The sequence below is a fragment of the Rattus rattus genome, chromosome 2, assembly GCF_011064425.1.
Source record: "Rattus rattus isolate New Zealand chromosome 2, Rrattus_CSIRO_v1, whole genome shotgun sequence".
In the NCBI taxonomy this organism is placed as follows: Eukaryota; Metazoa; Chordata; class Mammalia; order Rodentia; family Muridae; genus Rattus; species Rattus rattus.
The window spans coordinates 19601568-19613921 of NC_046155.1; the positions used below are offsets into that span (position 1 = coordinate 19601568).

Consider the following 12354-nt stretch of genomic DNA (forward strand, 5'->3'; position numbering starts at 1 on the left):
GAAGATCTTAGTGTTCAGTGACAACATGTGCAAAGAATATGTGGCATATGCACAAGGAAATATCAGTCGGTTTCCCCAAAAGCATAGGTAAAACAGACCAAGCACAGGATGAGTGCTGTATGTTTTAAGTTATATACTCAATTTTTTTAATGTACAAAGTTGAATACTGGTTTCCAATGGCTGAAGAGAAATGAGGAGTTGTTCAACCAGTATAAAGTTTTAGTTCCCCGGGATGAATACATTCTAGAGCTTACTGAACAATTCTGTGTTTGTAGCCAAGGTTACTGTGCTGTGAAAGATGATGAGGCCAAACCACATTCTATTTTTCTACCATGACACAAGGGATAAGAGAATAAAAGATAAGCAAATGCTTATAATAGTTAACATAGAGGGCATGCATTTGTACACGTGTACACACACCAACAAATCCTCCATGGCAGTGATGGCTTCTTTTGAGAGTATGAAGTGATATCAAAGTACCTTGAAATGTGAATCTTCATCTGCCTTTAACAAACTATTGGTCATGGCCATGCTATGTTCCCTTCTAGTTTGCTCACCTGGAAAGTACCAATGAACAAATGATATGAACAAATATTTTCCCCCAGTACTATTTACCTAGACATTTTGACCACTCTAGTGTGCTACAATAATGTGAAATAGTCTAGTGGACGGATGATGAACAGACTGACGCAGTCAGTCTTTCCCATCCTGCAAATTCTATCCGAGTGATATTGAACATATTCTTATCTTGAATTTAACTTAGTTTCTTCTTAGCAGAAAAAAAATGTAATATATTCACACACACTTGCAGAGGTAAGAAAAGATGATGGGCACAGTGTCTTCACCAATTTTTGAAATATTAAAAACACTCAAACACTGACTTCTCTCTTCTGGATTAGATGGTACCTGTTATTGCAGGAACAACACAAATCACAGGAGAGATACCTTGTATCATTATATGAAGTCAATCTTATTTTCTTCTTGTTATAACCTTTGATATAATTATTCATCAAATAAAGTTTTACATATGTGTTACCAAGAGATGTTAATGATGTAAGCTGACAAAAATGTAATGATTACAAATGGAACAGTCCTTCTTCTGTTCTCACTGACTTTACAGTGGTTTGAAGTCATCAAATTAGAGAAACTTTGAAGAAAAGAATGTAGATATATATAGATTGCTGTAAATACAAGCAACAGTAAAATCAAAAATAATTAGATACTGTGCTTTACAAAATAGAGAGGTTCTCCCTTCAGCTCATTCAGGGACGAACTCCTAACTATCTAAATGAGGAGCAGGGTATAACCAGTGACAGAGAAAAACACTGAAGAAAATATGACTTTGGTTTTAATAAGTGGGAGAAGGCAAAAAGTAGTTGTGAGAAATATATGGAAACATTTGAAACACACACAGATTAACAAATAGATAACATACAAAGTGTGAACAAGTCATTATTGTGAAGGGAGGGCACTGTTCAGAAATAAGCATTGTGAGAATCGGGGTGATTGTATTGTAGGATTTCCAAGCAAAACCACTGATCTTCTGGGTAAGTGAAGACTTAGACAACTGGGAAGAGGTAAAACACAAGGATAGCTGGGTGATCATTAGCACACACAGGGAGCTTAAGGGAAGTGGAGTTGTGGTAGGAATGGGGAGCAATGGCCTGTGGCAGCACCAGGAGTCCAAGTAATGGCTTTCCCTGTCTGTAAGCTTTCATGCACATCAAAGTAAGTCTTTCAGGTTAAAATAACCTCAGAAAAAGTCTGTTACCCAACTATAGAGTAAGATAAAGAAGTATAGGAATAGTCGCTGTTTTTGGAAACAGATCAAAATAATTTGATGATGTCGCAAAGAAGTATGGGGCACAGTAGAAGAAAGATTTAAAAGATGAGGGGTAAGACCCCATGTAACTGCAATAAATCCTGTCTGTCTGTTCCCCTGCTTTTGACCGTATCTATTAAAGATGCTGAAAACACACGTTACTCTTGAGACCATTGCGCTACATTATGTCACACTAATTTGGCAGATTTGAAAAAAGAAAATTGGCTTGTATTCTTGAATAAGACAGCCATATTCTATATTGTTTATGAAGAATCTCACATGAAAGAGGACTCTAAACACCTCCATTAAACAGGCAGGAGAAACCCACTGTACTCAGCCATACAATGACCAGTAAGAATGCAGAACACTCAGTCACACCCAATGCCCAGATTTTCCCCATCTCAGTCTTTAAATAAGATTTCTGGTTTCAGATTTTTTTGATTACAGGCTGATGACACCATAAAAATACATTTCTCAAAGAAATTATGCCTAGACTCTTGAACAATGGATTCTATAAATATAAAATTTGTTAAATAGCAAAAAAACAAAACAAAACAAAAACAAAAAACCCAGAAAAACAAACAAACCAAATTGAACAAAGGAGATGCACACACAAATGGAATGAAAGAAGTGTTGAATTCAGGTGGAATTTATTCTCTGCCTTTTATGAGAGAGTAAATATCGGTTTCTAGCATTGCGGCGGTCACAAGTGCTAATCTCAGAGATGGAGGGATTTTAGAGGTTGTTGCCCTGTATTGGGTTAGCTGACTCTTTGATTTGAACAGAACATTCTGAAGGACTTCAATTTTCAAATCCTAATTTCTGAACTAATCAGCTGGCCTTGTTGTATAGGAAGGTAACCACTCAGAAAAGGAGAGAAAAGACCAAATCATAGTAATGGTATTCCAATTTAGAGTATAATAAATTAAATTTCAGAATAAAATAGTATAAAACCACATTATTAGTATGTGAAAACATTAATTTGAAACTTAATTGTATTACGTCTGTCTTTAAGGTTTCTATGATCTATATGGAAGGAGAGACTTGGAGTTTTATTTAAGAATAGGTAAAAGAATGCAGGAATAATATAATTTAAAAATACATAAAAATATAAAAAGGAAATAGTTATGGTATAAGCAGACCAAAGAAGAAAACGAGGGATAAATACATCAAGAAAATTAGAATGTTCCAGAAGGGCTATATTATTTTACAAAGACAGGAACTTTCCAAAGATATATAATGCTACAGGTCCCCTGATTTAGATGTGGGTCATTGTAGTGTGTTTGAGTATATTGGTATATCAGTAGTTAGATATTCTCTGTTTAATTTCAAGTTATCAGAAAATCATATTTATTGGATGATTTAATAAAAATATGGAAAAACACAATTGTGTGAAGAGTATAGAGATTATTCTGCTGCAACTGATCCAGTGTGTCCTGAGACCTACAGAGGCTTGGGTGAGTTTGCAGGTCCATATTTCTGGCATTATTCCATAGTAAAGACTCCATATTTCGGGTTGGGATTTAGCTCAGTGGTAGAGCAGCTTGCCTAGCAAACACAAGGCCCGGGTTCGGTCCCAGCTCTGAAAAAAAAAAAAAAAAAAAAAAAAAAAGACTCCATACTTCTACATTATTCCATAGTAAAGACTCCATATTTCTGGCATTATTCCATAGTAAAGACTCCATATTTCTGGCATTATTCCATAGTAAAGACTCCATATTTCTGGTATTATTCCATAGTAAAAACTAAGGAGAATGATCTGAAGCTACTCAAAAATGTCTTCCTTCCTCATGATTCGAAGAGAATTAAAAATGGGATCTGGAATACATTAAGATATTCTGGTAAATGGATAAGAAATAATGTGTATATAATGCACAATGTAACCAGTGTTCTTTTTTTTTTCCATCTTTATTAACTTGGGTATTTCTTATTTACATCTTGATTGTTACTCCATTTCCAGGTTTCCGGGCCAACATCCTCCTAACCCCTCCCTGTCCTCTTCTCTACGTGTTTTCCCCTTCCCATCCTCCCATTACCGCCCTCCCCCCAACAATCATGTTCACTGGGGGTTCAGTCTTGGCAGGACCAAGGGCTTCCCCTTCCACTGGTGCTCTTACTAGGCTATTCATTGCTACCTATGCAGTTGGAGCCCAGGGTCAGTCCATGTATAGTCTTTGGGTAGTGGCTTAGTCCCTGGAAGCTCTGGTTGGCAACCAGTGTTCTTGACGTGAGTAATAACCTTAAAAGTAAATATGGATGTTCTTGGAATTACATTAGGGTAGGAAATTTTCCTAGTATATATAAGGTATATTGACTCAATTCCTTGAACTATCAAATAGGTTAAAAAATATTTACTAATCTAGTACTGTAAGACAGTTTACTTTTAGTCTTATATTACATATATATTATACAAAATCTTCTATTTTAAATATATATTCAAGATGTTTGTTACTGTTATTCTTATACACACTTATCATATATAACGATCACTTTTTCATGTTTTCAGTGAGACTGAGTTGTCCCTGGTAGATAATATTTGATAATGTGTCATCTTATGATTTAACTAATGAGACTCACCAAGGCAGACATGACTTTTGACTGGCCATAAATACAGACGTCAAATTTTTGTGCTACTGGTTACTATCATAAAACTTCAATTCTTGGGGAAAATCCTGATTTCCTTTGTAAATGACTCTGTAACTTAGAAAGTCAGTCTGCTTTTTGAAAACAGTACTCAGATCCAATAAGTCACTGACCTATGTCATGTTTTTTTAAAGATTTATTTGTTAAGTACACCGTAGTTCTCTTCAGACACAGCATATGAGGGCATGTATCCCATTACAGATGGTTGTGAGCCACCATGTGGTTGCTAAGAATTGAACTCAGGACCTCAGGAAGAACAGTCAGTACTTGTAACTGCTGAGGCCTTCCTGCAGCCCCTGACCTGCATCCTAATGACTGAACTTTGGAATTACCGGAAAAGGTACAGCAATATTTAAGGACAATACTTATTATGGATTATTTGAGCAAAGGGTCTCTTTATTGTACACATCCAGGGAAGTAAAAAAGGTGTCATCATAAAGATCACTCCTGAGCGGGTGGGGGTTTTGGACTGAAAGATAGCAGTATTCTCACACCTGCCCTTCTCAGGTGACCTAGACTGATGCACTGGTCTTGGGGACTAGAAGATATGGAAGACTGAAGAGTTATTTTTGAGATATAAATTGAAACTTTAGATATGTACAGAAGTGGGAAATATAAGCAGATACTCTGATTTTAATTTTGAGCAATGGAGAAATGAAGCTAATAAAAATAAAGGGATAGAGAACACAGTGGAAAGGTAAACTGGATAAAAGAAATGCATTCGTTCAATAGTGGTTTACTCCCTGGGAGCTCTGGTTGGTTGGTATTGCTGTTCTTATGGGGTTGCACCCTTCGGCTCCTTCAATCCTTTCTCTAACTCCTCCAATGGGGACCCTGATCTCAGTTCAATGGTTGGCTGTGAGCATCCACCTCTGTATTTGTCATGCTTTGGCAGAGCCTCTCAGGAGACAGCTATATCAGGCTCCTGTCAGCTAGAATTCCTTGACATTAGCAACATTGTGTGGGTTTGGTGGGTTTGTATGGGCTGGATCCCCAGGTGAGGCAGTGTCTGGATGGCCTTTCCTTCAGCCTCTGCTCAAACTTTGTCTCCATTTTTCCTCCTTTCAATATCGTTGTTCCCCTTTCTAAGAAGGACTGAAGCATCCACACTTTGGTTTTCCTTCTTCTTGAGTCTTATGTGGTCTGTGGATTTTATCTTGAGTAATCCAAAATTTTGGGCTAATATCCACTTCTCAGTGAGTGCATACCATATGTGGTTTTTTGTGTTTGGGTTACCTTACTCAGGATGATATTTTCTAGTTCCACCCATTTGCTTATGAATTTCATGAAGTCATTGCTTTTAATAGCTGAGTAGTCCTCCATTGTGTAGATGTACCACATTTTCTGTACATTCCTCTGTTGAGGGACATCTGGGTTCTTTCCAGCTTCTGACTATTATAAATACAGCTGCTACGAACATAGTAGACCAAGTGTTTTTGTTATATGTTGGAGCATCTTTTCGGTATATGTCCAGAAGTAGTATTTCTGGGTCCTCAGGTAGTACTATGTCCAAATTTCTGAGGAACCTCCAGACTGATTTCCAGAGTGGTTGTCTCAGCTTGCAATCTCACTTGCTGACAGGAGCCAGATATAGCTGTCTCCTGAGAGGCTCTGCAAGAGTCTGACAAATACAGAGGCAGATGCTCAAAGCCAACCATTTGACTGAGCACTGCGTCCCCAATGGAGTTGTTAGAGAAAAGCCTGAAGGAGCTGAAGTGTTTTGCAATCCATAGGAAGAACAATACAACCAACTCGACCCTTCTCCCAGAGTTTCAAGGGACTAAAACCAAAGAGTACATATGGAGTGACCCATGGCTCCTGCTGCATATGTAGCAGAGGATGGCATTGTTGGAAATCAATGTCCTTGGTTCTGAGAAGACTTGATTTCCTGATGTAGGGAAATGCCAGGGGGGTGGGATGCAGGAGTGGGTGGTACTGGAAGCACCCTCACAGAAGCAGGGGGAAGGAAGATGGGGTAGGGAGTTTCCAAAGGCGAAACCTGGAAAGGGGATAGTTAATATTTGAAATGTAAATAAGTATAATATTCAATTCAATAAAAACTAAATAAAATTTAAAAGAGGAAAAAATGCAAAAATGAATTATATATTACAGATGAAGACTATGTAAAAAGAGAATTTAAGCCCCGCGCCACCCAACCCCCTTCAGTGAGTTTATCACTCCTAGGGGAAGCACCGCCAGCTTGTCTGATAAACTGCCCTACAAAGTCGCGGACATTGGACTGGCTGCCTGGAAGGAAGGCCCTGGACATAGCTGAGAATGAGAATGAGAATGCCAGGTTTGATGCACATGCGGGAGAAGTACTCAGTCTTCAAGTCACTGAAGGGTGGTGCTCGCATTGCTGGCTGCCTACACATGACTGTGGAGACTGCTGTCCTCATTGAGACTCTCATGGCCCTGGGTGCTGAGGTGCGGTGGTCTAGCTGCAACATCTTCTCCACTCAGGACCACGCAGCGGTTGCCATTGCCAAGGCTGGCATTCCAGTGTTTGCCTGGAATAAGGGCAAGACAGATGAAGAGTACCTATGGTACATTGAGCAGACGTTGAACTCCAAGGATGGGCCCCTCAACATGATTCTGGATGATGGTGGTGACCTTACTAACCTCATCCACACCAAATTACCACAGCTTCTGTCAGGCATCTGAGGTCTCTCTGAGGAGACCACGACTGGGTTCACAACCTCTACAAGATGATGGCCAATGGGATACTGAAGGTGCCTGTCATCAATGTCAATGATTATGTCACCAAGAGCAAGTTTGACAACCTCTATGGCTGCCGGGAGTCCCTCATAGATGGCATCAAATGGGCCACAGATGTGATGATTGAGGGCAAGGTGGCAGTGGTAGCAGACTATGGTGATGTGGGCAAGGGTTGTGCCCAGACCCTGCCAGGTTTCAGGGCCCGAGTCATCATCACCGAGATTGATCCCATCAAGGCACTGCAAGCTGCCATTGAGGGCTATGAGGTAACCACCATGGACGAGGCCTGTAAGGAGGGCAACATCTTTATCACCACCACAGGCTGTTTTTATATCATCCTTGGCCAGCACTTTGAAGAGATAAAGGCTGATGCCATTGTTTGTAACATTGGACACTTCGATGTGGAGACTGATGGGAAGTGGCTCAATGAGAACGCCGTGGAGAAGGTGACCATCAAGCACCAGGTGGACCACTACTGTCTGAAGAATGGGTTCCGCATCATCTTGCAGGTTGAAGGCCGTCTGGTCAACCTGGGTTGTGCCATGGGCCACCCCAGCTTCGTGATGAGCAACTCGTTCACAAACCAGGTGATGGCACAGATTGAGCAGTGGACCCACCCAGATAAATAAATACCCCGTGGGTGTTCACTTCCTGCCTAAGAAGCTGGGTGAGGCAGTGGCTGAAGCCCACCTAGGCAAGCTGAAAGTGAAGCTGACCAAGCTGACTGAGAAGCAGGCTCAGGACCTGGGCGTGCCCATTAACGGCTCCTTCAAGACTGATCACTACCGCTACTGAGAGCTCGGACTGCCCTTCACCTTCCAGCTGCCACCTTAGTTCCGGGCCCTACCTCTCGTTCCCAAGAGCAAATGTCACCAACTCTGCAGTTGCTAAACCAGTGTTCCACCCTCTCCTCCGGCCTCACCCCCACTCTGGCTGGTTTTTCTGTCTTTGGCTTCTGTTGGATCCCTCATATTGTTTCCTGTTTGGCAGGGGAAACAGAGGGGTACCCGGGAGGCATCCATAGGGGACGTGAGCTCAGAAGTCTTGGAAGTCCAGAGGATGGGTGTTATTAGTGGGCACAAGTCCATGTACCTTACTATCCAGACTCTTGCTTTGTCTTTAGATCTGTGTGCTTGGTTTACATACCCGACGTCTTCTCAGCCCAGGACCCAAGAAGGAGCTCTACCAGAGGGTAGGAACCACTGGAGTATGAAGATTCCTGAGAGCTTGACCATTTTACTGTTGGGACATCTCTTAAACTTCATAATACTGAGTTGGTATTTCGGTCTCTATTTTACAAGGTTTCGGACAGATTAACAGGGAAAGTACAAGTGACAGAGACTGAAAAGGGCTAGAAAAACAAATGGGAAAATGCCTGTCACTACAGGATAATGGATAGTTCCTATCATGAGCCTGGGTCAGAAAGAGATTATTTTTTTCTATAATGTTTATCTACTATTTAGAATGCCTTGTCATTATTCTGGGGACAAAGAGGATAGGTAGGATAGCTTGTGGCTACAAATGTGTTTACTGAATATTATTACTTAAGTCATCCATTTAACAGAGGTTGATTATTTCTGCATATTAGTTACTCTGTAATATAATGGAACTCTAGCCTGAAAAACAAAGAATATAGAACTTCTGTTCTCATGAGAATGGTCTGTATCTAGTTTGTCTAATGCTGTCTTCTCACCAAAATATGATCTGGCACCTAGTAGAGGCTTAATAAACAAACGAGTACATGAACAGAAGCGATAAAGTAGCTTCCAAATGTACAATTAAGGAGTATGGGAACTGAATACCATGGCGTGGGGTGCCTTAAATATCTGCAAGGTGAAGTCTACATTGATGGGAAATACTAGAGATTTTCAAGAATCAAATAGATTTTGAGAGTCAAAGAAAATATAAAGTAAAGACTTATGTGTGAGGAGACAAGGTCAGGTAGTGGGGAACGAAGTCCCAGAAGAAATTAAGCTGAATATGACATCCCAGTATGTGATTTAAGAACATCATTTTACTGCTTTATGCAACTATGGTTCAATAAATATTCTATCTGAGGGAGGGGATGACTAGAAACTATAGATAGAAAATAGGAAAAATTCTAGGGGTTGTGACAGAGGTGAAAAGACAGGGAAAAAGAGGTTTATCCAGATTGCTATGTGAAAAGCTGTATAGAAATCTGTGACTGTGTAAGTCAATGAAAACTGTGTAAGTCAATTAAAAACTGCTAAGCTAAAAAATAAAGGGGGAGGGGCAGAGAGGTGGCTCTGTGGTTAACAGCATTTTGTTACTATTTCCGAGCTACTGGGTTTGATTTTCAGCATCCACATGATGGCCAATAGTCATCTGTAACTCTAGGTCTAAGGCTTTTGAATAGTGAGGTACCTTCTGAGATACACAACTAAGCATAAGTCCTTATCTTAGATTGTGTGAAGTTTATGCTACCAATTTTATTTGAATAACTGCTTCTAGTATTGTTTTTGTGTGCAGTTTTATACTTGTTTCTTGTATGAATAAACAACTACTTAACTCCATGCAATGTTTATCAGAGTTTCTACTCCACTTGCCTTTCCACGCGTCTAGTTATTTCTCACGGGAGAAAATGAATGCCTACCAGCTTTATAGTAAACAGTAAGTTGTTTTTAAAGCATCCTTTTCGAGAACTGGGTTAGTATGATTGCTTTCAGAGATATTGGTAGACTAAAGACCAAGAGATTTCCTAACACACCCTGGTTGTCGAAAAGTAAGTCAATGTGTTTCCTTGTTGAGTTTGACAAACTAATCACATTCCTGGGAACTGTCAAGATAAAGGGTCAATTTGGATATTTCATTGAATGAAGGTATCTTACTTATTTCTCAGTTGACCAACATAAAAAATATTAAAATTACCTACCAAAAATCTTACTCAAAGCTTTTTTTAAAAATTTCTAAAACTCAGACTTATAATATACCAACTAAATATAAAATATATACAGTTGTACAATTCTACAGGTAATTTTGTTAATTATCCTTTTGATCATAGGTTAAACATGATAAAATATAAATATTTATTGTAAGGTTAGGTACGCTGGTTGTTTCTTCTGACAAAAACATGTCCTCTGAACTTTTAACCCTAGTGGAATGATAGGGACACCAACACACCTACAGAACTTTCAACCTAAAAGTTATATTGTCTACAAGAAATGCAGGGATGGGGCATGGAGCAAAGACTGAGGGAATGGCCAATCAATAACTGACCCAACCTGAGATTCATCCCATGGGCAAGCACCAATTGCTAATAGTGTAGATGATACTCTGTTATGCTTGCAGACAGGAGTCTATCATGGCTGTCCTCTGAGGGGCTTGACAAAGCAGCTGACTCAGACAAATGCAGACACCTATAGCAAAACAGGGGTGGAAATTGGGGACTCTTGTGGAAGAATGGGGGAAGGATTGTGGGCCCTGGAGGGGAGAAGAACTCCACAGGAAGATCAACAGAGTCAACGAACCTGAGCCCATTGAGTTCTCTGAGACTGAACCACCAACCAAATAGCATACACAGGCTGGCCCAAGGCCCTCTGCACATATGTGTCAGATGTGCAGCTTGGTCTTCCTGTGGTACCAAACAACTAGAGTAGGGTTATTCTAAAAGCTGTTGCTAGTCTATGGGATAGTTGGGTTTCCTCCTCTGACCTCAGTGGGAGGAGATGCTCCAAGTCTAGTAGAGACTTGATATGCTAGGATGGGGGATACCCAAGGGCTCCACTGTTTAGAAGAGAAGGTTAGAGAGAACGGAGCAAGGATTTTGACATGAGGTTACTGGGAAAAGGGCAGTGAGTGGGATGCAAAGTGAATAAATAAAAATGTTTCATCTACATTTCAATAAACAATACAACTGTACAAAATGTTCATTTCTTATATTGTTTGAAACCATTGGTTCAGTTTTTGACTTTTTCCTTTTAAATCTGCATATGTGATATTTATTCATTAAAAATTCTGCTTTGAGTTTTGACCCTTTCCTAGACAAGTATGATTTCTTAATATTCTTTGAAGATGAGCAGATATAATTGCCACAGACTAGGCAGAGTGAGTAACTGGTAATCTAGAGTGCACAGTCCTGCTAAGCCATTGTCTTCAGTATACTCAATAGCTTGTGTATCTCACACATAATGTTTTACTGACGGCAATTTTGATCCATGGTGTATTGATATAGATATAAATATTTTTGAGTTTGCAAAGAAATTATAGATTAAAATGTGCAAGAATTGGACTTTATATTCAGGGTATAAAGGTAGAGACTGTCATGTTGAACCCATTCAAGGAGATAAATCTGATTGGTCTGGCTGCTAATACATCTCAAATTACCAAAACTTGCTGAAAGAGGAAAAAAGAAAAGAACATGGATAACCCTAATATGACTGTAAATTTAAACTTCTTGTTGACGAGTCTTCTCTATTCCAATTGCATGTCAAATTACTAAGTCTGATGTATACAAATTTATAAACAGATAGTTTAAATTAACCCAGTTATATTAATCAACAATATAACTGCACTGTAAAAGGTGATGCACCCTACTGTGTGACTAGATATGATATTATTATATTACATCACTTTAATTCTTTTGAATGAATTTCAGAAGAACTAAAATGACTCCGTTTTCTGTGTTCACATCCCTCACTCTACGTGAAGGTTACTATCAAAATAGACATAAGAAATTCAAGTCTCTGAAGAAAGAAATTGAAGAGGAATTCAGAAGATGAAAAATTCTCCCATGCTCATGGATTGGCAGGATTAATATAGTAAAAATGGCCATTTTACCAAAAGCGATCTACAGATTCAATGCAATCCCCGTCAAAATTCCAATCCAATTCTTCATAGACTTAGACGGAACAAATTGCAAATTCATCTGGAATAACAAAAAACCCAGGATAGCTAAAACTATCCTCAACAATAAAAGGACTTCTGGGGGACTCACTATCCTTGAACTCAAGCAGTATTACACAGCGATAATGATAAAAACTGCATGGTATTTGGTACAGAGACAGACAGATAGACCCGTGGAATAGAATTAAAGACCCACAAATGAATCCACAACTTATGGTCACTTGATTTTTGACAATGGAGCCAAAACCATCCAATGGAAAAAAGATAGCAATTTCAGCAAATGGTGCTGGTTCAACCAGAGGTCAGCA

At 39.4% G+C, this 12354-nt stretch overlaps 1 pseudogene; it reads left to right on the forward strand.

The window, feature by feature from the left end:
- Positions 1-6733: 6733 nt before the first annotated feature.
- On the forward strand, positions 6734-7996 carry LOC116893738 (annotated as a pseudogene).
- The last annotated feature ends 4358 nt before the right edge of the window (positions 7997-12354 follow it).